The sequence below is a fragment of the Prionailurus viverrinus genome, chromosome A1 (genome assembly GCF_022837055.1).
Source record: "Prionailurus viverrinus isolate Anna chromosome A1, UM_Priviv_1.0, whole genome shotgun sequence".
In the NCBI taxonomy this organism is placed as follows: domain Eukaryota; kingdom Metazoa; phylum Chordata; class Mammalia; order Carnivora; family Felidae; genus Prionailurus; species Prionailurus viverrinus.
Window position 1 is genome coordinate 91,945,439 of NC_062561.1, and position 25,319 is coordinate 91,970,757.

Genomic DNA, 25,319 nt, shown 5'->3' on the forward strand with positions numbered 1-25,319 from the left:
GAACTTGTCTCATCCCTGAAATGCAGCTAGATCTGCACCAGACCATTTTGAACACCTAGCAGATTGATCTGAGGATTAATGCAACAATCTGCATAGATTGAGCACAGAACTCAGCAGTTATGTGGGTGCAGACAGGTGAACTGGGGGAGAGAAAAGCCGCAGAGGGTAGGGAGCGGTTTTTGCAGAGAGAGGACAGAGAAAGTGAAAGGGGGAGAATGCGGTAGGTCGGGATCATGTAAGAAAAGCACTCCCCTCACCAAAATAGCTGAAGAGAGTGAAAACACTCACAGGGAACTGAACAAATAATCGGTTCCCCAAAACCATTGACAGGAAGAAATGAGGTTTCAATACCACAGGATTCTATAAAAGGTGGAACACAGAGTCTGAAGTTCCAGAGCTCAGTGCCTGGTGGTGCTCTGGTGAGGAAGCATGGTCTGAGGGGTCTACATGCCACATGGGGAGAAGTGGTTTCCTTGTTTGGAGTGCATTTGGTAGAGGCCATACAACCTCCCACAGGCAAAGGTCCCAGCAGACCCCAAGGAGCAGCCATGTTTGCTGGTATTGGGACAAAGATGCCAGAGTGTGGTGGCACCGGCTCTGTGTTGTGATTTGCCACAATCTCTGAACCTCTGTCACTCTGAAGTCACACAAATGTTTTCTGGGGCAAGCCAGCACCGGTCATTGCTCAGCAAGACGCTCCTCCAGAGAATCACAGCAGGTCCAAGCCGCAGAGTTCTCTCAAGTATGGGGTTTTGAAACACAACCCCATCTGGTATAAAATTCTGGAGGGAGGTGCCACTTGGGAGGCAGATGGCTTGGTCAGACAGGGTAGAGCCAGGGAGTGGATAGAGGCCTGAAACAAAGGAGGGGTGCTTGATCGGAGGTCAGTGAGTGCAAAGTTCCTGCACCAGACACTAGGGAGCTGGATGAAGCCATTTCCACCTCTCCTGCACATACACATGTGCATAGGCATACTAATCCACCCCAGTAAGCCAAGCAGTACCACCTAGTGGAGAACAGAGCCAATATATCAACCCCCCCTCCGACACACACACAACTACACCCTCCAAGCCCATCCCCCAGAAGACCAGCACAAGTCACTCCATCTGCTTGATGGACTCTATAGTGGACCATCCACTATACAAATTCTATTGTATTTCATTTTATTTTATTCTAATATATATATATATATTTTCTTACCTTTTTATTTCCTTTCCCTTTTTTCTCTATTCTATCAAGCTTTTTTCAACAAGAAGACTAAAACACCCCTAGGATTTAGTGTCCTTTGATTTGTTTTGTTTTTAATTTCTTAGTTTTTAGTTGCTTTTATGTTTTTCCTTCCTCCAAAATGACAAAACAAAGGAATTCACCCCAAAAGAAATGATAGCCCAGGCCTTAACACAGATATAAGATGTCTCAAGTAGAATTTATAACCATGATAAGAACACTAGCTGAGGTTGAAAACAGCATAGATGACACCAGAAAATCCCCTTCTGCGGAGATAAAAGAAGTGAAAATGTCATCAGGCCAAAATTAAAACTGCTATAACTGAGGTGCAATCTCAAATGCATGCCACGATGGCAAGAATGGACAAAATAAAGCAGCGAACCAACAATATAGAAGATTAAATTATGGAGAATGAAGCAGAAAAAAAAAGGAAACAAAGGCAAAAATTCACGATACAAGACTTAGAGAACTCAGTGATTTCTTAAAAAGGAAGAACATCTGAATCATAGGACACCCAGTCTCTCAGGGATAAAAAACAAGGAAAGTAAAGAGAAGCTGGCAGAACCCAAGCTTCTACACCCAGGGCACACATTAGAACCACCTGGGACCTTCAGAATTGCCACTATTTGGGCCCTGCCTGGATCATCACATCAGACTCACTGAAGAAGGGACCCTCCTCAGCACTGGGAAGGCTTCTCCAGGTAGTTCTAATCAACAGCTTCAGTATGACTCACCCAAAGCCCAGATCCCTGGAGCACAGTGAGGTGGGGAAGGCCAAGGAGAGCCCTGCTTTCAGGTGTAACTCATGATAGGGTACATGCATTCCTCTATGAGAATAGAGCTCTATCCAGGGTGCATGCTGAGATCACCCAGAGACTTCAAAAATATAAATCCCTGGACTTCAACCCCAATGTACTGAAGTCTCAAACACCAGGACCAACCATTGATAGGAATCCACTGTCCCATCAGGACTGGAAAGTAGTGGACAACTGAATTCACTTGCATACACGATCCATGATCTCACTAACCTTAGATAGCAGGGGGAGAAGGGAATTTGGCCAAGGACTTACACTGGAATTTACTAAATGTGGGCTGAGGTCAAGAACAGAAAAAGGGGACAGTACTTATGAGTTCACTCCCTGGAAGGCCTTTATGCACAAAAGAAACAACACCTCAGTCAGGGATAGGAGACCAACTTGATGAATAGTTCTGGAGGGCGATGCATAACTAACACAGTAGGAGCACAGCTCCCAAGACAAAAGGATGCTCAATGTACTTAGGATGGTGAAGATCAGTGTGGCTGGAACATGGATAATTGAGGAAAGTCAGCCTGATCTATCAAGTGGACAGACATTGAAGAAAGAAATAACTGTCCTGAATAGCCTAACAAAGAAGCTTGGTCCGCACACCAGGGAAAGTGAGAGAAAGATCCTCATCAGAATGCTGTGGCTGTTAACCTTCCATGCCTGGACTTTTTACTTCTAGTGTGGAAACATCTAGTTCATGCCTCATATGTGTGATGGTGGATTAAGATTTCTGCCTAAATTGAAGCTGCGAGTGAGGGATGAAGGGAATTCAGGAATTGTTCCCTATGAGGTGATGTTATGGGCTCCCCAGCATGTGATCGACATGAACATCTTAAGATTCCTCATAGGACCCCTGCCCCCTCAGCTGTCCATTGTATCTCCGTACCCATTTCCTGTCTCCTCCCCAGCGGACCCCACCCCAGAGACAGTGAGCCACCCTCTTATGACTGAAGATTTAGAGGATTTGAACATCAAAACCTATTGCACCTGACACAAGGAATGCCATGCCTGCTGCTGTGTAATTGAACAAGATGACCTCAGTTTGTCTTGTGCCTGGGGCTCAAGCAGAACACAGCCTAAGAGGCAGGGAGAAAAGTCAGCTTTCTGGTGCCTTGGGGACCATAATTCTTCTCCCTCTCTTCCATTGCTCTTCCTGCAGGGACTCCTTCCCCATCATGGCAGCTTTCTGATCATAGAGGAGAGAGCTAGAATCCTGTCTTCAGCCTTTCCTGCCTGTAGGACCAGATGGCTGTTCTGTCAGATTCCTGGGCCTCATTTCCTCCACTTGATGTGCATTATGCTTCTCACTCCAGTAGACACTTCCTGCATTACAAGAGAAGTACCTAGTGCAGTTGTATACGTTTTAATATTAACATATTTGTTATTTGTACTGTATTTAGACCTGTTTTTCCCCATTTCCCATGACAAGTTCAAGTGAACATACATCCTATGAGTAGACTCGCAAGTTTTATCTTCAACAATTGCTCAATTACAAACATCTACATCTATGTAGGCCCAGCTTATTTCTCTTTCCTGAAAATACTTAAAATAACACAAAACAATCCAGAATAGAGTATGTGCAAAAAAGTTCCTTTCCTGTGGAGAATAAGCAGCTCTGTGAGAACTCCTTTGCCTGATGAGTCATAGAAGGCAACTATTACCTCACCCCGGGGCATAAATGAACATTTACACCCAAATCTGGGGTTGCTTGAGAATTTCTAACACAGTGCCCCTTGTATTCAAGTATTCAGTCAATAACTTAAATGTATTTACATAGAAAATGTTTAATTACTGTATGTATACTGAAAACATCGTTTTACACTAAAAAGTGAAACCATTTCACTTACAGTGAGGATTTGCCATAAGCTTTAAGGCAGAACATGAGCATTTTCTCACACGTCCTCAAGAAGACAGCCCTAAAAACATTAGAAGAGTCACTTCAAATGCAATCTCTCTCCAGGATCGACCTCAGGAAGAATTCTAGGTCTGTCCCTAGTCCTCTTCCCCAAGCTGCCTGATCTTTATAAACCTCTCGAGTCTCTCAAGGAGAAAAAACAAAGTAGGGACTGCTTGGACATTCTTGAGGCTGAGTTTCTGCACCCAGAGTGCACATTAGAACCACCCAGAACCTGGGGCGCCTGGGTGGTGCAGTTGGTTAAGCCTCCGACTTCAGCCAGGTCACGATCTCGCGGTCCGGGAGTTCGAGTCCAGCATCGGGCTCTGGGCTGATGGCTCAGAGCCTGGAGCCTGTTTCCGATTCTGAGTCTCCCTCTCTCTCTGCCCCTCCCCCGTTCATGCTCTGTCTCTGTCCCAAAAAATAAATGCTAAAAAAAAAATTAAAAAAAAAAAAAAAGAACCACCCAGAACCTTTAGAACTCTTGCTCCACCTGGATCATCAGATCAGATTCACTAAAGAAGGGACCCTCCTCAGCACAGGGAAAACTTCTCCAGGTTGTTATGATCTACAGCCTCAGTATGACTCACTAAAATCCCAGTCCCCTGCAGCATGGTGAGATGGGGAAGACCAAGGAGGCCCCTGCTCTCAAGTGAAGCTCAAACCCAGATGTATGATGTGTTTCTAGGGATTAAATCTCCACCCAGGTTACATGTTGAGATCACCCATGGGATTTTTCAGAAAACAAATGCCTGGACCTCAGTCCAACATTCCTTAGTCTGAAGCACTGGGACTGACCTTTGAAAAGAGGGGTCCACTGTAGCACCAGGCATTAGGAACCTATTCTGAATTCACTTGCACACACGATCCATGATCTCACTGAGCTTAAACAGCAGTGGGAAAGGGATCTTGACCTTGGAATTACACTAGAATTTACTAACTATTGCTGAGGTCACAGAAAGAGTAAGGGGGCAACAGCTATAAGGGGACACCATCTGGAAGGCCTTTATGCACAAGATGACTGACACCTTAGTCTGGAGTAGATTCCAGCTGGATGAAGGCATAGGGATCCTGAGACAACAGCATGCTCGAAGTACTTAGGATGATGCAGAATATCAGCGTGGCTGGAGCACGAGAGTAGAAGAAGACCAGCAAGATCTAGCAAGGGTATGTGGAAGAAACTGCTGTCCTGAAGAGCTGAACAAGGAGGAGTAGCCCACATACCAGTAATCACGTAGGCAGGGTGCCCATCAGATTGCTATGGCTGTTTTCCATTGGATTGACTTTTTAATTTATTTATTTTGAGAGAAAGAGTGAGAGCATGAGCCAGAGAGGGGCAGAGAGGGAAAGAGAATCCCAAGTAGTCTCCACACCATCAGTGTGGAGCCTGATGTGCGGCTTGGACTCAGATGGGAAGATCATGACCTGAGCCAAAACTAAGAGCCAGATGCTTAACTGACTGAGCGCCCCATCATTGGAGTGACTTTTAATGTCTACATTTCTAGTGTGGTGTGGGGAAATAGGTTCTATAAAAAGCTCAGGACAGAAAGTCGCCACCAGGGGGCAAAAGCACCCAAGGTTAACGAGCGAGATAGTGTAATGGGATCATGAGTAACTTGTTTTATCACCTGCAGGAAATCACTTAGCAGCTGACACCAAAATACTACTGTACTTTGATCACCAACTCCACTTGGCACTCCCCACACCCTTTGCTTCTTACATATACAAGTTAATGATTACTTTGATTGTTTTCTCCACGTTCACGTGTGTAAGACCTTGTTTTCTTCACATTCACCACGTGGGTAATATCTTGTGAGCTCAAAAAAATACGGAGACAAAACCTCTGTTCAGGGCTCTGGTCTCCTCCCAGACATTAGCCTGTCTCGTATTCAACTCTGTACCCACTCTCTTGCTAGGCAAGAGAGAACTCCAGACAGTCTGCGACAGTGTGGAAAAAACATCCAGGTCATGCTACTTATTTATACTCTAAAATTACAAGTTTGAGGCTGTGAATGAGGGATAAAGTGAATTCAGGAATTGTTTCCTAGGAGATGCTATGGGCCCTCCACACCACATGTGACCTACAAGGAACTTCATAAGGTCCCTGAAAGGACCCCAGCACCCTCAGCCCTCTATGGTATCTCCACAACCATTTCCTGTCTCCTCTCCACTTATCCTACCCCAGAGGCTACCTCTGATGACTGTGCCGAGTTTTGACTTTAATTTGAAAGCTGATCCCACCTGCACTTGACACAAAGGATGTCATGGCTACATCTTGTCCCCAATCCCAGTAGAATGAAAAGAAGTTGTATAATTAAGAGGACATCTAATTTTGTCTTGTGCCTGGGGCTCAAGCAGAACACGGACCAAGGGTCAGGGAGAACACTCAGCTTCCTAGTGCCTTGGGACCCATTGTTCTCCTCCCTCTCCTCCATTGCTCTTCCTGCACGGAGTCTCCTTCCTCATCATGGCAGCTTTCAGATCAGAGAGGAGGGAGTTGGAATCCTGCCTATAGGATCAGAGGGCTGTTTTGCATTCCAGATTCCTGGAACGCATGCCCTCCATTTAGGTACAGCTCCTGCTTTTCACTCCAGTGGACACTTTTGCCATTACAATAGAAGTACCAAGCATAGTTTTATAAGTTTTCACATAACATAGTTGTTCATTTGTACTGTACCCTTTAGACCTGTTTCTCCACATTTCCTCGAAAAACTTCATCAGATGATTCCACATCCTTTTGAGTAGACTCAAAGTTTTGATTGAACAACTTGTCAGGCACAAACATACACCTATGTAGACTCCTTTTTTTCATTTTACTAACAATTCCTAAAATAAGAAAACACCTGAGTGTGTGTGTGTATGTATGTGTGTGTATGTATGTATGTATACATACATACATACATATCTTAGCCATGGAGAATAGAAGCTTGGTGGAGAACTCAGTTGCCTGATGGGTCATAGAGGTAACCCATCATCTCACCCCTGGGGCACAAATGAACATTTGTACCTAGGGCTGGTTAGTTGAAAACTTCTGAACTGTGTGTTAAATCCCAGGCCAAGGGTCACACGGGGATCTGCTGGCCTGGGCGGTACACCATAGATTGACAGCCTTGGGTACTGGCGCATGACCACCCTGATCAGTGGCCTTCCCCCAGAGCCAAGACCATATGTCCAGTTACCCAAGTTAGGAGGGCTGGTCTGAACACTAAGGACAAGACACGCAGGATTGTCAGTGAAGATGCTACTGCTGGTGTCCATGGGAAAAGCCCAACTTGATGCCACAACTAATTTAATTCCAGAGTGAAGAACCATCAGTTAATTTCACATTTATATACAGGCTGGTGTTTCTGCACTCTGCCCTAGCCTAGAAACCCTCAGCAAGGAATAAAGGATTCAGAAATCAAGGGTGTGCATTTGTGAAAATGCCCCAAACTTTCATTCTCAAGGTGAGAGGATGGGGCCCAATGATGCTCCACAATCTCTGCCCACATTGTGATCAGGCACAGCCTCTCCCAGGGACCAAATCAAATGCTAGTTTAGTGGCCCCTGTGATTACAGATATACTCCAAGTCCTAAGTCCTCAAATCAACCAGTCTTTGTGGACTGGACAACTCACCCAGAGGGTGAGACAGAAGTTCTGCTCCTCTGTGGTTTTTAAAACCACCAGAAGATCTCAGTTGGTCCATCCATACTTGACCAGTCATGGGTGAGTTTTCTAACCCTATTAGAGGAAATTCTGGCCAGAGGAAGAGCCTATACACAACCTTTGACAACACCTTCAAAATATGTGCTTCTTTAGTCAAATCTACAGGTCTGGAATTTCAGCATGATTTGGGAATTATTTCATCGAAAGCTGGTTGACCATGTGACTCTGGAAACCCCAGCATCTCTCTAGACCACAGCACACCCTCTCCCAGGATTCCACTCACAGCCCAGCTCAGGTGCCGATGTGTGACAATGGCAGAAGAGAATAAAGGCCCCAAACTGGATGAACCAAGTGGGAAAGTGGTCTGGTTGGCCCTAACTATTCTCAGGCAGCCCTTGGAATCCACCAGTACATCCTTCAGCTCAGGATACAGTCCCAGCTGAGAGGGAGGCTGAAAGTCACAGCTATTTCCCAGGACCTCTGAACTCAACCCCACACAAGCAGGTTTCCCGTAAAAAGTGAGGAGCAGGATGGACATCCTCCCTCCATACCATGGCTGGGGGTTGAGGAGTCAACACTGGGAGAGTTGGACAAGTGGATCCAGAACCTCACTAACCCTGGAGGCAGGTGGAATCCCTCTGGCCCATCTTCAATTGGTCAGAAATCCCACATCCCAGAACTTTGTTACCCCCAGAAGGCCATCAGCAGACAAATGAAAAATGCTGTCTGAGAGAAGGCTTTAGAGATCAACACCTCCTTGCAAAGTAGAAAAAACAATGTCACCAGGGTTGCTGTCACCTACCATATATTCACATGGGATTCCAACTTTGAAGACAGCTGCCTTTGCCAAGTTCCCAAAGCCATTGGGATTTGTCACATCCTCTGGATGCAGGTGCTGCTCTGGCTGAAGGCAGTCTCACCTTGACTGCTACTTTGCTCAGGAACCCTAAAATCTAAACAGGACCAGGGCCCCCCAGAGGCTCAGGGAGCACAGGAAGTGATGTGTGATGACGACCTCCAGGACTAGGCCAGGCACCTGAGCCTTCCCCGGTCACCTTCAAGCCCATATCCTGAACTTCGAGAGATCTTCCTAGTTCTCCCCAGGAGTGGGACTGGACCTCCGTTACCTCTGAACCAGATCTAGAGGCTTTGAGATTCTAATACTGACCCCAATTGCACTGGGGAGACAAGGTATTAGCACAATCCACTGTAACCATGAAACCTTTCCTTCCCTATCAAGGCTAAGGTAATGAAACAGAATTGAGATGGAAACAGACAACATTTACTTCCTTCTCTTTGGTGGCCATGATTGAGGAGAGAATGGGAAGCCAAGGAGCTGGGAGGGGACTCAGCTTCCTAGGGCCTTGAGATAGCCACCCTTCTCTTGCTATCTCATTAATTCTTAATGCTCAGACTCTTTGAGCCTCAAATGGTAACTTGCATATTCAGAAAAGACAGCTCTTCCCTCCCACCTTTTGCATTTTCCAGGAGGGCAGCATCATCCATTCATTTACTAATACTGCACCTGACCCTCTCATTGACATTGAGCTGACTATTGTTAGATAATCTGTCTTGGAATATTTCTGTGTTGTGTATGTGTGCCTGTATACCGGATATGTCAAGATCACATTGTCTTTCTCCAGTTTCTGGTGAGAAATGAGTGAGGTTTTTGTCTCCCAATTTAGATCCCAACTTACCCTAATCTTTCTTTTGAAAAGCTGCATTATTAAACAATTGATCACTCTATTACTAAGAAGATTGAAATCACCAGGATTCAGTCTTTTGACAAATATTGCCTTCCTGTGCAGGACATAAACTGCAGGAGAACTGAGCTGGCTTAGTGGTCACTAGAGGGTACCTGTGACTGGCCAGCATCCAAAAAGGAATATCTTCAGGGATTTGGACCCTTGGTCTTGAGAGTCCCTCTCTAGACTTTGACACACTAGGACCCACTGAGTGGGCAATCCCCCTACAGATTAGTCAGCAATCAGCATGGGCTCAATCCTATGTGCAGGGATTGGAGTCCAGTCACTGTCTGAGCTTGTCCCCTGGAAGCATCTCTGAGCAAGTGGAAGCATTGCTGGCTGAACCCAACCAGTCTTGAGCTCTGGGTTTTTGCCCTGCTAGCCTGTTGAGAGATTTTCTTCCAGAGCACAGAATGGAAGCATCAGCTCCAGGTGCACCAGGATCTAGTTTCCCCAACCTTGGCTGATAGGTGGGTTTCCTAACTACTGTGGCTGTGGGCTGGGCCCCTCTAAAACCCCCACGCATCTAGAGGATTCCAGAACAATCCATTGCCCACAGATTTTCTGAAGCATCTGAGGATGGAGGACCAAACATGATGCTGGTCTGACCCAGGCTCACAGCTGGATGACCCACAGTCAGGGCCACCTGGTCCCCACATCTTCCCTGACACCTGAAGGTTCCAGCCACCACCAAGTGATACCTGGCACACAAAAGGGCTGCAGGGTCTACAGTGGGGAGAGGCACAGATGCCTCAACGAGATGGTCAGGGTGCACTCACTCTGAGCACAGACATGGTCACTGTGTGTGTCTGAGCCCCCTTCCCCAGCCCCAGTCTTAGTAACTTGTCAGTCTCTCATCACACACTGGGGTTAAAATGGTCTCAAACATTCCACCAATCAGGTTCTCTCTCCCTGTTCAGTTACCCCTTGACCTGTACTCCCAGAGATAAATTTTCCTCCTGTTATCCAGGAATCTACCATAACTCCATCTCCCAAATGCCTCCAAGTCACTTCCATAGCACTCCAGCCACTGTCCTAGGTTCCCAGGTACCCCCAGCTCTGACCCCTGGAGACCCTCCTCCAGGAAAATCTATTATGTTCATTCACATCTAGTACTTTGCCTGTAGGATACTGACACATTGCCCCCTGTAATCAAGTATTCAGCCAAGAACTTAAGTGTATTTACACAGAAGTGTGTCCATTTCAGGTTGTCCTTACATTTATACTGAAAAATGATTTAAGTGTAAGACATTTCCCTTACAATGAGGATTTGCCATAAGCTTTAAGGTGGAATACGAGTGTTTCCTCACATGTCCTCAAGAAGACAGACAGACCTAAAAACATGTGAAAAGTCAGGGGCACCTGGGTGGGTCAGTTGGTTGAACGTCCAACTTTGGCTCAGGTTATGATCTCACAGTTCATGGGTTTGAGCCCTGCATCAGGTTCTGTGCTGACAGCTCAGAGCCTGGAGCCTGTTTCAGATTCTGCATCTCCCTCTCTCTCTGCCCCTCCCTCACTTATGATGTCTCAAAAATAAACGTTTAAAAAATTTAAAACATGTGAAAGGTCACTTTATCAAATACAATATCCCTCCAGAGTCAATCTCAGAAAGAATTCTAGGTCTGGTCCTCATCTTCTTCCCTAAGCTGCTTTATGTTCATAAAGTGGTCTTCAATCTCTCAGAGAAAAACTGGGCTGTTTGGACCCCCTTGAGACTGAGCTGCTGCACCCAGAGGTCACATTAGAACCATCTGGGACCTTCAGAACTGTTGCTATTTGGACCCCACCTGGATCATCACAGACTCACTAAAGAAGGGCCCCTCCTCAGCACTGGGAAATCCTCTTCCGGTAGTTCTAATTGACAGGCCAAGTGTGACTCACCCAAACCCAGCCCCCTGGAGCATGGTGAGGTGGGGAAGGTGAGGAGGCTCCTGCTTTCAGGTGCAACTCATGACAGGGTACATGCTATTCATCTATGGGAGAAAAGCTCCACCCAGACTGCATGTTGAAATCACCCACAGACTTTTTTGGAAGGAGGAGGAAGGAGGAGGAAGGAGGAGGAAGGAGGAGGAAGGAGGAGGAAGGAGGAGGAAGGAGGAGGAAGGAGGAGGAAGGAGGAGGAAGGAGGAGGAAGGAGGAGGAAGGAGGAGGAAGGAGGAGGAAGGAGGAGGAAGGAGGAGGAAGGAGGAGGAAGGAGGAGGAAGGAGGAGGAAGAAGACCAATCCTTGAGAGTTCAGTACATTTGGGTTGAGGGCCAAACACTAGCAATGTTCTTTGAAAAGAGGAATCCACTGTTGCTTCAGGACTGGGAAGTAGTCTGTAGCTGAATTCACTTGCACACATGATCGATGCTCTGACTGACCTCAGACAACAGGCAGGGAAGGGGACTTGACCAACGACTTACACGGGAATTTGCCAAGTGTTGGGTGAAGTCAAGCATAGACTAGAGAGGGGGTCACTCCTGGGAAGGCCTTTACACCCAAGGTGACTGACTCCACAGCCAGGAGTTGGATCCAGCTAGATGAATAGCACCAGTGGGTGATGTGCAACTAACACAGAAGGAGCACAGCCCCGGAGGCAAAGTCGTGTTCCAGGTACTTGGGATGGTGAAGAGAAATGTGGCTGGAGCATGGATAGTGGAGAAAAATTAGCCTGATCTGATCAGGTAGACATGGAGGAAGAAACCACTGTCCTGACCCAACAGGTTTGGTCTACACACCAAGGACAGTGTAAGTAGGGTCCACATCAGAATGCTATGGCTATTTTCCATGTGACCTTTCATGCCTGGACTATTTACTTCTACTTGAAAATATATAGTTCATGCCCCATATGCGTGATGGTGGGTTTAAAGATTTCTGCTTAAGTTGAAGCTGTGGGTGAGGGATGAAGGGAATTCGGGAATTGCTCCCTATGAAGAGATGCTGTGGGCTCCCTGGAGTGTGATTTTTTTGAACACCTTAAGGTTTGCAATGGGATCCCTGCACCCTCAGCTGTCCATGGTATGTGCATACCCATTTCTTGTGTCTTTCCCAGGTTTAGTTTGTGTCCCAAGCCCTTAAGTGAACCACTGGATTCATGGGTTGACATGATGGTGGGTGAGATAGTCCTCCCCCTTTGCAGTGCAAGATGCCAGGACTCAGGGGATCATAAGATGAGACCAGGTCAGGGCACATGGGAGCGCCGAGTCTCATCTCAGATTTCCTCCCTAGAACTGAGGTCTTGATGTCCAGGGCTCACTCCCAGTGCTGGATGCAATCATCTAGTGCTTCCCATCGTCTGGTGGGAATCATCCTACTGGGAGCTGCCTGGCAACTCTGTGTGCAGAATGGGTCTAACTAAATCACATCCAAGCCCTTCAGGAATGGCTAGACCTCCATTTGCATCAGAGACAGCCAGACTACGAGCACAGCAAACACATTTCTACATTTGGAACTGCCTGACTCCCAAACTTCAAGCAAAACAGAAGTGTGTGCCAGCTCTGCAAGTCCTGGATGCAGCCTCATTGCTGCTGAGAGATGGATCGCAGGGAAAACCCAAGAGGGCAAAAGGAGGCACATCTAGGAAGGTAGCTTCCTGTGGGTTAATGGGAAGTAGATCTTTTTCATGATACAGGCATTTCCCATCTGAGAAATATGTGCCATGCACAGTTCTCCGTACCTTACAAATATGGATACATTTGATCCTCAAGACATGCCTGGTGGGTGGTGCTATTACTACCCTCATTGGCAGAGCAGGTGTTAGCCTCCTTGACCCAGCTGCACTTCTCAGAGCTGGAGACAGACTCTCAGCAGTGAGGCCCCAGCACACAAAGCTGCTACATGCTGCTCCTGACACCTTCCTGGGCTGGTCCTGCAACATTCCTGATGTTAAGGGGACTGTGGGCCTGCTGTGATCTGTGGGCTCCCTCACTCTGTTCTGCATCTCCAATATTCCATTTATATCTTGATGATGTTCTTATCCTACCTCCTGTGCTCATACTCTGTGGATGCTTGATCACAGCAGTCTATTTACCAGAGATGCTTTCAAGTCCTTCCCTACTGATTCCACACACTGTCATTTCCCACTGTTGGCTTGTCATGGGTTGTGTGCCTGCCAATTTTAGATGCAAGTCAGCTTCTGGCCTTTTTGCTTGTTGGCATTTGGATATTTTATTGCCTTTAACATTGGCTTTGTTCAGTGGTAAAGTTATACTGTGAATCAGATGATTTCACCTTTTTGTTTTTTGAAAACACTGTATTTTGCTTTGCTTCAGATGGTCTGATCTAGGACTTCCAATAATGTCAAAGTGCAGGAAGAACTTAAGGAAAAATCCACTGAAGCAAATGCACTCAAAACAGGAATGAGCTGGTGCTGCCAGGCCACATGATGGACCAGGAGGAAAAGGGTGTTCACAGACATCCCCACTACCCCCACCCACAGCAAGGTCAATTGCCCCACCATAGAGGCCCCTCACCACTCAACACAGGTGATACTGTCACCAGCAAGCTCGCCCACACCCTCTGCTGCCTGAGGCAGTTCCCAGCTGCAAGAAATTCATGAAAAAGGGCAAAGATGAGCTGGCCAAGAAACAACCTTCTGAAGCTGACACATTATTTTGCAAGTCATTCAAGATGGTGTGCCCTCCACAACTGGTACACCACAGGACAAGGAATAGGACAGGTGTCAGGAAAGGGAGGTACACCTACACCTAACTGGACAAGAGAGAAGAGGAAACAGGTGGTACAGCGCCTTTGAGAAGCACAAAGTGAACAGGGAGCCCATGGAGAGGGGAAGAGTTTCTTCATCCAAGAAGAGTTCCCTGGGCCTGCAGGCTGGAAAGGTGTTGGAGGTGGTAAGAGGAGTGGCCTCCAGTTGGCCCTCCAACAGGCCCTAGGTAGTTGCAGCCTCCCCCCACCCACCCACCCACCCAGATCCTTGGTATGGATGCCTGCAAAGTGTCCCAACTCTGGGGGCTGTTCTGAACACATTCTGGAGAGAACAAAGGCTTCTTGAGATGATCAGGATGGTATGCATGCCTGAAACCAGTTAGGCCCCTATGTATACTTTTACGATTTGGTGGGCCTAAGCAGAGATCTCGTCTTGTGGCCACCAGACACAAGCCTCCCATAGATATTCTATTGCTTATTAAACCTGTCCCCCACCATCTGGAGTCACCTGCTCATTCTTCAATCTCTCCCTGCCCTCCACATATAAAGACTCATTTCAGATTACACACGGCAAACTCCTGACCAGGTTCCACCAACAGAAGGCACAGATTCTGGAACCAGAGGACAAAGAGGCAGCTGGGAGATTTCCTCTAGCGTGAGGAACACTTAGTGTGGTACCCAGACAGGAAGGAGGACGGGGCTGTGCACAGTGATGTGGAGTGTGGATTAAAGCAGATGCGCCAGGGCACAAGAAACGCCTTTTAACAGTTTTTTTTTTTCAACGTTTTTTTTTTTATTTATTTTTGGGACAGAGAGAGACAGAGCATGAACGGGGGAGGGGCAGAGAGAGAGGAAGACACAGAATCGGAAACAGGCTCCAGGCTCCGAGCCATCAGCCCAGAGCCTGACGCGGGGCTCGAACTCACGGACCGCGAGATCGTGACCTGGCTGAAGTCGGACGCTTAACCGACTGCGCCACCCAGGCGCCCCAAGAAACGCCTTTTAGTTCACTGAGACTTTGACACCCAGAGGAAAACACATCCAGTCTGTGACCAGAGCTTTGCCCAGGGCTGCAAGCCATTATTGCATCAAGATGCCTGGAGAATAGAGAACCAGGCACACTGCAGGAAGCACAGACAAGGCTAAGTTGGTCACTTGTAGAAGAGGACTAAGGAAGAGGAAGAAAATGGAAGCTGATGAGGTTCAAGTCACAAATGCAAAAATGTTTATCTCTGGGGCACCTGGGTGGCTCAGTCAGTTGAGCGTCTGACTTCAGCCCAGGCCATGATTTCATGGCTCATGAGTTCAACCCCCGCTTCAGGCTCTGTGCTGAGAGCTCAGAGCCTGGAACCTACTTCAGATTCTGTCTCTCCCTCTCTCTCTCTCTGCCTCTTCCCCTTTCATGCTCTCTCTCAAAAGTAAATAAACAAAAAAATTCTATCTCTGGTTTTAAATTCAAGCTAATATACACAAGGATATGTTCCAATGTTTTCTCTACAATTCCTAGAAGGCTTCTGGGGGGCAGGGTGTTGTGAATATGTATAGAAAGTTTTTTGTTTTTAATAACTTAGTTTCATGAAATGTCTCAGCCTGCCATAAACCATTGATCTTGAAGGACTTTTCCTCTGGACTTGTTCAGCGATGTGGTCCATGGGAGTGGCCAGGCCTTAAGCAAAGGTTCAGGGAGAAGGTGGGCATGCCCTCAAGAGCAATCCATGTGCCTTTCTCGCTACTTGGGTCTTTCCTGTGCAAAGGAAGCTACCACCCATCTCAGGGTACAGCTCTAGTCCTGGACCATGACCCACTTCCATTTGAGGAGCACTGTGTGTCTCTCCCCAAATGTGGTCTATGTGGGTGATCCTCTGATACCAGCAGCAAAGGCCTGATCATTACCACACTGTTCCACTACCATGATCTCAACAGGAATACCTATGCTAGGCCAATCCTGGGTGAGCTTTCTATCCCTATTAGAGAAAATGGGATACTCCTTTGGCCAAAAGGATATAAACAAACTTTAGGACTTTCAAATTTATCCTTAAGTTCAATTTATAGGCATGGAATATCCAACCCTTGGTGTCAAAGATTTCACTGAAAGAAGTTTCAACATGTGACTGGAGATTTCCATCTTCCCTTGGGTTCACAGTACATTCTCTCCCAGTTTTCCTGTCAAAGACCAGCTAAGGAGCAGATGTGCAAGGACTGGCAGGAGGACAACAAAGGCCCCAATCCTGGAGATAATGGACAAGGACAGTGGCCTAATGGGGCCTGACTCCATTCACAGGCAGCAGTGAAAATCTACCAGGAAACATCCCTGAGATCCAGAGGCAGCTCTCAGCAGAGGGAAAGGGAGGCTGATGGCTAAGGGTACACTCTGGAACCTTGAACTCAGCCCCACACAAGCAGCCTCCCTGGGGAAAGTGTAGAGGAGCCTGGAAATTTCCCCTGTAGCAACAGGGTACGGATGAGCAGACACTGGGTGACTTGGGCTTGCAGATGTAGCAAGTGGACCCAGAACCTGAAGAAGGCAAAGAGGCAAGTGAACTCTCTCTCACCCATGTTCAAGGTCCAACCTCAGAAATCCCAGTATCTCCCAGAGCTCTGTCACACCAGGAAGGCCAGCAGCAGTCTATTCCATGAACACTGCCTGAGAGAAGGTTGGACAGGACACACCTGAGGGTCAAGTGGAAAACAAGGTCATGAGAGTCTATTGCCTGCCATATATTCACGTGGGATTCCAACTTTGGAACCAGCTGTCATTGCTAAGACCCTAAGGCCAGTGGGATGGGTCACATTCATGAACTGCAGGCCCAGTTAATGCAAGGGCTGCTCTGGCTGAGGGCAGTCTGACCTTGACTGCTACATCGCACAGGACCTTGAACTTTCAACATGACCAGGGCCCCTGAGAGGCTCAGGCAGCCCAGTAAGATGTGTGGTGAGGACCTCCAGGACCCAGCTAGGCACCCAGGGACTGAGTCTTCCTCCATCACCTTCAAGCCCATCTCTTCAACTTTACCCAAGAGAAGGTCGCAGCTCTCCTGGGGTACAGGACCCATATTCTCCTCACGCTGAGCCAGATATGGAGACTTGGAGATTCTCTGGAACATTAATCTTGTCTCCATTGGGCAGACAAGGTATTTGCATGGTCCCTTTACCCAGGAACCCTACCTCTTCCAAGGCCAAGGTCATGAATAAACTTGGAATGGAAACAGAAAACCTCCATCCCTTTCTCCCTGTAGCCAGGGTTGGAGGAGAGACATGGAAGCCAGGAGTTAGGAGGGGTTGAGCTTCCTGAGGCCTGGAGATTCATATAGCAGGTGGAGAAGGGGGGAGGTCATTCATTCTTCATGTTCACAGGCTCATTGACCTTCATGGGGCACCTTGTACATAAGAGAACAGACTTTCAATCCTGCATTCAGCTATTTCTAGGAGGGCAGCCTTGACCTTTCACTTAAATTCTGGGCCTCATCATCCTACTACATTGACTACTGAAGCAGCTGCAGCCCAGTCTCAGATTATTTCTGTCATGTATACATCCGTGCATATATGTTGAGTTCACATGGTATGACAGCCATTTCTCCACATGCCTCACAAGAAGAGTAAGTGAACTTTCCTCCTGTTAAACTTTCCTCCTGTTAGAGTAGCTCAACTACTCTAGTCCTTATCTTCAAGATCATTACACACAACATTTCACTACCCTATTACTAATAAGTTTAGTCCAAACCATTCAGATTCCATCCATGGACAAATATGGTCTTCCTGCTCAGAATATGAACTTTGTGAAAATGGATCTGACTTCATGGTCACAACAGGGCGCTGGTGAGTGGCCAGGCACCCAAAAATGAACATTCCAGGGTACCCAGACCCTCTGTTTTGGGTGTCAAAGCCCAGACAAAGGGACTCTGCTAGGACCAGGGGGTGGGCAATGCACCCATAGGTTAGCCAGAGACAGGGGTGGATGCAGACACATCTGCTGGCTTTAAATGCAGTCACCCTGTCTGGGAGCCCCTTCCCCAGGGCAGGTCTGTGGACGTAGACAAGGTACCTGAACCTAGTTAGACCTAGATTCTATGTGCTCACCCTGGGAGGCCTTTCAAAGAGTCTCCAAGTCACAGGGCACAGAAGGCAGCTGCCACAGGTACAACAGGACCCAGGGTCCCTTCTCAGTACTGGGAGTGACTGTAAGGCTGACAGGTGGATACTCCCACCCACCTATCCATCCACCCAGAGGCCTCAAAAGACATCTTGCTGCCCTTGGAGTTTATGTAGCATCAGTTAAGTCACCAGTAAATGTGATGCTGCTCTGAACCACATTCAGACCTGGATGACCCAATAGTAAGAGCCGCATTGTCCCCACCCTTTCCACTGAGACCTGTAGTAGGTGCCAGCCACCACAGTGGCACCAGAGACACCAAAAGCTGGAGGGTCTACAGTGGGAGAGGCAAGGCTTCTCTAGAATAGGGTCAGGCTGAGGTTCGGAGCCCTGAGCACAGACTTGGTCCTGGTGTCTGAGACCCCTGTCCACAGCTCCACCTCACCTACACTCAGGCACTGCTCATGCACTTGGGTTTAAAAGTGACTAGCAAATTCCTCAGTTTCTCCCTCTGCTCCAGTTTCTTTTCCCCTGACAGTCTTACAATACCATTTGCCTCCTGCCTTCCAGGAATATACAGTGACTCCGTCTCCTCAAATGCCTCCAAGTCACTTCCGTGACACTCCAGCCACTGTTCTGGGCTCAGTTCACCCCCAGTTCTGACCCATGAAGACCTTCCTCCAGGAAAACCTAATATGTTCATTCATGTCTAGTACTTTGCCTGTAAGATACTAATACAGTGCCCCTTGTATTTGAGTATTCAGCCAAAAACTTAAATACCTTCTGCTTAAACACGTTTAACTGAAATTCTTGTACTTTTGCCAAAAATACTGTTTTACACTAAAAGAGGAAACCATTTCCCTTACAGTGAGGATTTGCCATAAACTTTAAGGTGGAACGAGAGCATTTCTTCACTTGTCCTCAAGAAGACAGACAGCCTACAAACATTTGAAAAGTCACTTCATGAAATGCAGTCATGCATTTCAAGTCAACCTCAGGAAGAATTCTGAGCCTGGCCCTGTCCTCTTCCTGAGGTGCTCTGATATTTATAAAGTGCTTCAGTCACTCAAGGAGAAAAAAAAGTAACAAGGCTGATTGGAGCCTCTTGAGGCTGAGCTTCTCAACCCAGAGTGCACATTAGAATCATATGGGTCCTTCAGAATGGCTATTTGGGCCCTGCCTGAATCATTACATCGGATTCACTGAAGGACACTCACCAGCACTGGAAAGCCTCTCCAGGTAGTTCTAATCTACCACCTCATTGTGACTAAAAGCCCAGGGGATGCTACTGCTGGTGTCCATGGGAAGAACCCCTTGAGGCCACAACTATTTTAATTCCAAAGTGAAGAACCATCAGTTAATTTCACATTTATGTACAGGCTGGTGTTGGTGCACTTTGCACACCTGAAAACCTCAGCAAGGAAAAAATAATTCTGTGATCAGGGGTGTACATTTGTGAAGATGCCCCAAACTTTCATTTTTAGATGGGGGCATAGGGCCCAACAATGCTCCAAGGTCTCTGGCACACACTCTCCCCAGGACCAAATACAACACTAGTAATGGGCCTCTGTGATTACAGAGATGTACTCCAAGTCTTAAAACCTTGAATTAACTACAGTCTCTGTGGACTGGCCAACTCACCCAGAGGGTGAGACAGAAGCTCTCCTCTGTGATTTTCAAAACCACAAGAGATCTCCCTGGGTCCATCCATTCTTGACCAATCGTGGGGGAGTTTTATAACCCAATTAGAGGAAAGACTGGCCAAATGCAGAGCCTATACACAAACTTTAACAACACCTTCAAAATATGTACTTGTTTAGTCAAATCTACAGATCTGGAATTTCAGCATTATTTGGGAATTGTTTCACTGAAAGCTGGTTGACCATGTAACTCTGGAAACCCCAGCGTCATTCTAGACCAATTCCACTCACAGCCCAGCTCAGGTACAGGAACCAGCTCCAGAGGTACAGGTGTGTGACAATGACAGAAGAGAACAAAGTCCCCAAACCTGGATGAACCAACTGGGACAGTGGCCAGGGAGGCCATGACTCATCCACAGGCAGCCCTTGGAATCTACCAAGACATATCCCTCAGCTTAGGACACAGTCTCAGCAGAGAGGAAGGGAGGTAGAAGGTCAAAGCTACTTCCCAGGACCTCTGACCTCAGTCTAATACAAGCAGCCTGCCCATGGAAGTGAGAAACAGTGTGGACACCCTCCTCCACACCATGACTGGGGGTTGAGGAGTCGACACTGGGAGGGTCGGGCAAGTATATCCAGAACCTCACGAACCCTGGAGGTGGGTGGAATCCCTCTGGCCCATCTTCAATATCCATCACCAGAAATTCCACTACATCCCAGAACTCTGTCACACACCCAGAAGGCCATCAGCAGACAAATGACCAAATGCTGACTGAGAGAAGTCTTTGCAGATTAACACCTCATTGCAAAGAGAAAAAAAGAAAAGTTCATGAACCTGTGTCACCCTCAGTGTATTCACATGGGATTACAACTTTGAAAACTGTTGCCTTTGCCAAGTTCCCAAAGCCTTTGCCACATTCCCTGTGAATGCAGGGGCTGCTCGGCTCAGCAGTCTCACCTTGACTGCTACTTCACTCAGGAACCCCAACTTTAAACGTGACCAGGGATCTTCAGAGGTTCAGGGAGCACAGGAAGTGATGTGTGACAAGGACTTCCAGGACCCAGCCAGGCACCCAGGGCCTGAGTCTTCCCCAGTCGCCTTCTAGCCCATCTCCTGAACTTCATTCAAGAGATGCCCCTAGCTCTCCCCAGGAGCAGGTCTGGACCTCCATTACCTCTGAACCAGCTCCAGAGGCTTTGAGATTCTCAGAATATTGATCCCAATTGCACTGTGGGTTATAGCACAATCCACTGTAACTGTAAGCCTTCCCTATCAAGGCTAAAGTCATGAAACAGACTGGAGATGGAAACAGACAACCTTTATTTATCTCCTTCTCCTTCGTGGCCATGATTGGTGAGAGAGAATGAGAAGCCAAGGAGCTGGAAAGGAACTCAGCTTCCTAGAGCCTGGATTTGGACACCCTTCTCCTGCTGCTATCTCATTCATTCTTAGTGCTCAGAAGCTCATGGACCTTCAAGGGGTAACTTACACATTCCGAGAGGATAGCTCTTCCATCCTGCCTTCTGCATTTTCCAGCAGGGCAGCATCGGCCATTCATTTACCAGTAGTGTGCCTCACCCTCTTATTAACATTGCGCTAAGGTCCCTTAATTAATCTGTCTCATTGGACTATTTCCCTGTTGTGGATACATACCTGCATATGGGATATGTTGAGGTCATGCTGTGTCCTGCATCTGTTTCTCCAATTTCTGCTGAAAAATCAATGAATTTTTCTCCCAATTTAGATCCCAACTTTCCCTAACCCTTCTCTTGAAAAGCTGCCATTATTAAACAATTCATCACTATTACTGAGAAGATCAAAGTCACTAGGATTCAGTCTTTTGACAAATACTGCCTTCCTATGCAGAACAAACTGCAGGAAAACTGAGCTGGCTTAGTGGTCACTAGAGGGCACCTGTGAATGGCCAGCATCCAAAAAGGAACATCCTCAGGGACTTGGAACTTCTGTCTTGTGTGTCAAAGCCCAGAGAGGGACTCTCCAGGATGCACTGAGTGGGCATCCCCCCCACAGATTAGTCAGCAATCAGCATTGGTTCAAGAACATGTGCTGGGATTGGAGTCCAGTCACTGTCTCTGAGCTTGTCCCCTGGAAGCATCTCCAAGCAAGTAGAGGCATTGCTGGCTGAACCCAACTAGTCCTGGGCTCCGGGTCTTCACCCTGCCAAGCTGTTCAAAGATCTTCCTCCAGGGCACAGAATGGAAGCATCAGCTCCACATTCACCAGGATCGGAATTCCCCAATCTTGATTGATTCGTGGGTCTCTTAACTACTGCGGCTGTAGGCTGGGCCCCTCCCCAAACCACCATCTACCCAGAGGATCCACACACAACTCACTACCCACAGATTTCCTGAAGCATCTGAGGAGGGAGGACCAAACATGACGCTGGGCTGACCCAGGCTCACAGCTGGATGACCCCCAGTCAGGGCCACCTGGTCCCCACACCTTCCCTGGCATCTGAGGAGGTATCAGCCACCACCAGAGGTTCCTGGGACACCAAAGGGCTGGTAGTTCTACAGCAGGAAAAGCAAGACTGCCTCAACGGCGGGGGGTGGGGGGGGAGCCTCATCCTGACCCTGTCCCCAGATGTGGTCACTGTGTGTCTGAGCCCCCTGTCCCCAGCCCATCTTAGTGATGGGTCATCCTGTCATCACACTGGGGTTAAAATGGTGTCAAGCATTCTCTCAATCAGGTTCTCTCTTCCTGCTCAGTTATCCCCTGACATGTAGTCTCTACTGAAATATAAACTTTCCTCGTGCCATCTAGGAATATACAGTGATTCCATCTCCCAAAATGCCTCCAAGTCAATTCCATGGCACTTCAGCCACTGTCCTAGGCTCCCAGGCACCCCCAGTTCTTACCCTTGAAGCCCTTCCTCCTGGAAAACCTATTATGTTCATTTGCATCTAGTACTTTGCCTTAGGATACTGAAACAGTGCCCCTTGTATTCAAGTATTCAACAAGAACTTAAATGTATTTACACAGAATTGTGTCCATTACAGGTTGTCCTTACATTTATACTGAAAATGGCTTAAGTGTAAAACATTTCCCTTACAGTGAGGATTTGCCACAAGCTTTAAGGCAGAACATGAACATTTCCTCACATGTTCAAGAAGACAGCCCTAAAAACATCTGAAAAGTCACTTGATCAAATGTTATATCCCTCTAGAGTCAATCAGGAAGAATTCTGGGTCTGGCCCTTGTCCTCTTCCCTGAGCTGCTCTGATAAAGCTCTTTTCAGTCTCCCTGGAAGAAAACAGAAAATCCAGTCTGATTGGACCCTCCTGAGGCTGAGCTTCTGCACTCAGAGTACAAATTCCAATCACCCAGGTCCTTCAGAACCATTGCTATTTGGGCCCCGCCTTGATCATCACATAAGACTGACTGAAGACAGGACCCTCATCAGCACTGGGAGACCCTCTACAGGTAGTTCTAATCCACAGCCTCAGTGTGACTAAAATCCCAGCCCCTGCAGTACATTGAGGTGGGGAATTCCCCCTGCTCTCATGCGGCTCATGACAGGATACATGCTATTCCCCTATGGGAGGAAATCTCTACCCAGGCTGCATTCTGAAGTCACCCAGAGGCTTCAAAAATATAAATCCTTGAGACTTCAGTACATTTGGGCTGAGGGCCAGACACTGGCAATGACCTATGAAAAGAGGAGTCCACTGTTGGGACTGGGAAGGAGTCTGCAACTGAATTCCCTTGCACACATGATCCATGATCTCACTGACCAGGACTTACAGTGGGATTTACTAAGTGTTGGGTGAGGTCAAGTACAGACTGAGGGGTTCACCTTCTGAAAGGACTTTATGCACAAGAAAATGGACACCCTAGACAGGGGTAGGAGCCAGCTTGTAAATAGCACTGCAGGGTGATGTGCAACTAACACAGAAGGAGCGCATCTCTCAAAGGAAAAGGATGCTCGATGTACTCAGGATGGTGCAGAAGATCAATGTGGCTGGAACACGGATAATCGAGGAAGTTGAGCCTGAACGAGTGGTCAGACATGGAAAGAAATCACTGTCCTGGATAGCCTAATAAAGATTTGGTCTGCAAACCAGGGACAGTGAGAGAAAGATCCCCATAATAATGCTGTGGCTGTTGATCTTGAGAATGACCTTCCGTGCCTGGACTTTTTACTTCTAAATATGGAAACCTCTAGTTCATGCCCCATATGTATGACGTTGGATTTCAAGATTTCTGCTTAAGTTGAAGCTGTGTGTGAGGGATGGAGGGAATTCAGGAATTGTTCCCTATGAGGAGTGGTGTGGGCCCCCAGCGTGTGATCTACATGAACATCCTAAAATCCCTGATGGGACCCCTACAACCTCAGCTGTCCAAGGTATCTCCACACCCATTTCCTGTCTCCTCTCCAGCAGACTCCACCCCAGAGGCAGTCAGGCACTTTATATGACTAGGCTGAGCCTGGAACTTCAAGAATTTGAATGTCAAAGCCTACTGTACCTAACACAAGGGATGCCATTGCTGCTTCTAGTCCCCATATCTGATGGAATGAAAGAAGCTGTGTAATAGAGAAAAGGGACATCTAGTTGTGCATTTTATCTGGGGCTCAGGAGGAACACAGACAGAGACCTTGGGCAGGGAGAAAACTCAGCTTCCTGCTGCTTTGGGACCCGTCATTCTCTCTCTCCTCCATTGCTCTTCCTGCATGGAGACTCCATCCCCATGATGGCAGCTTTCCGACCAGAGAGTTGGAAACCTGCCTTCAGCCTTTCCTGCCTGATGGATCAGATGTCTTTCCTGTCAGGTTCCTGAGCCTCATTCCCTCCATTCAATGTGCAGCTGCTGCTTCTCACCCAAGTAGACACTTTTTTGCATTACAATAAAAAGTACCCAGCATAGTTTTCTAAATTTTAAGACATGTTCTCCACATTTCCTCAAACATGTTGACAAAGTCAAAGTCAATCTACTCAAAAGGATATGTATTCAAAGTTTTGTCTTGAACAATTTGTCAGGTACAAACATACACCTGTATGTATACATCTCTCATTTCACATTCCTAACAATGCCTAGTTAAGGCACAACAGGAATGAAGGTATTTGCAGATAATTGATCTCCCATGGAAAATATTAGCTTAGTGAGAATTCTGTTGCCTGATGGGTCACAGAGGGCACCCATCACCTCACCCCAGGGGCAGAGATGAACATTCCCATCTTGTGCTGGGGTTGACTGAGAACTTCTGACCTGTTAAAAACCAGGCCAAGGGTCATACTAAGATTGCTGCACTGGGCAGTGCACCACATGTCAGTCATTGACAGCCTTGGGTACATGCACATCTGACCGGTACTGGATCACGACCACCCTGATCAGGGGCCTCCCCCCGCCCAGAAACAAGCTCCTGTGTCCATTTATCAGTGTTAGGTGGGTTGGTCTGAACACCAAGGACAAGACAAGCAAGGTTGACAGTGAGGATGTTACTGTGGTGTCCATGGGAAAAGCCCAACTTGATGCCACAACTAGTTGAATTCCAGAATGAAGAACCATCAGCTAATTTCACGTTTATGTACAGACTGGTGTTTCTGTACTTCACACTAGCCTGGAAACCCTCAGCAAGGAAAAAAGAATTCTGCAATCAGGGG